Raw genomic sequence first — 1318 nt, forward strand, 5'->3', positions numbered from 1 at the left:
CTGGGCTGCGGGTGGTGCTGGCCCGCCCCAGGCCACCGCCTCTGGACAGGGGAGCGGCGCTGCTTTGAAGGCTGTCCAGAGGCTTAGGGAGATAGTAACTGGGGAAACATTGTGCAAATTGAAAGAAGTTCTTGCTCCTGATGTTATTAGCATAGCAGAGCCAGCAAACAAAGAGGTGCTAAGGACAAAGGTAGTGGGTTTAAGTTTAAAATCAAATGTGTTGCCCGGCTGGTGTGGCTCAGGGGTTGAGTCTCGACGACGTATGAACCAGAAGGTCACAGTTTGATTCCCCATCAGGGCACATGCCCAGGTAGTGGGCTCAGTCCCCAATGGGGGTGCGTGCAGGAGGCAGCCAGTCAATGAGCCTTTGTCATCATTGATGTTTCTATCTCTCTCCCCCTCTCCCTTCCTCTCTGAAATCCATAAAAATTATATTAAAAATTAAAGTTAAAAATAAAATCAAGTGTGTTTTTTAATGTCTTCTGCCTGTCCTGAGCCAACCTGTCAGAGCAAAATGGTTTCAGGCATTTTCTTGAACGGGTTGAGTTCTAGCTTAGAAAGCACCTACTAAGTCCCGAGGCTGGAGCCGGGGAAGCTGGGAGGTAGAAGAAAAGACGAGGCAAGGTCCTGGGAGAGGAACCCAGAGGCAGGAAGCTGATGCTGTCCTCCCTCCCAGGTTCCCCTTGCACCTCCCCCACCTGCTCTCCAGAGTGTACTGGCCTTGCGGTGGCTCCCCTCCGGCCGCTGTGCAGGGGCACAGTTCCTCCTTGCGTTTCACTCACCTGCCACACGTTTGCTCATGCTGTTCTCTCTGCCTGGAACACTTGCTCCCAGCCTCACTCATTTCCTCACTTCCTCCAGGTCCCCGATCGAACATGAGCAGAGGCCCTCCCCTAACGAGGCCCTCCCCTAACGAACCTCTGAGGAATGGCGTCTGCCCCCCTTATCCTGTTCTGGTTTTCTCCATAGCAACAATCACCACCTGACATATTATGTTTGCTTATTTTTTTCTTACCTACTTCCCTCATTAGGATGTAAGCACTGTGGGAGCTTTATCCCCACTTCTAGAACAGGTATTCAGTGAAGATGTGTTAAATGTGGAATAAAGAATTCATCTGACAAAGGCTTTCTGGTATGGCCTGGGCATCAGGGTCGGTGCTGAGAATGCAATGATGAACAAGATGATGGCAGGCTCCTTCCACATGGAGCGTCCACCCCAGCGGGAGAGACGGGGTTCCTTCCTTCAGGAGGCACACGGATGAGTATGTCATCACAGACCGCCAAGGAGAGGATGCTGTAGGAGCGAGTAATGGCGGTC

Source organism: Myotis brandtii, unplaced genomic scaffold (assembly GCF_000412655.1).
Source record: "Myotis brandtii unplaced genomic scaffold, ASM41265v1 scaffold57, whole genome shotgun sequence".
NCBI classification, from domain to species: Eukaryota; Metazoa; Chordata; class Mammalia; order Chiroptera; family Vespertilionidae; genus Myotis; species Myotis brandtii.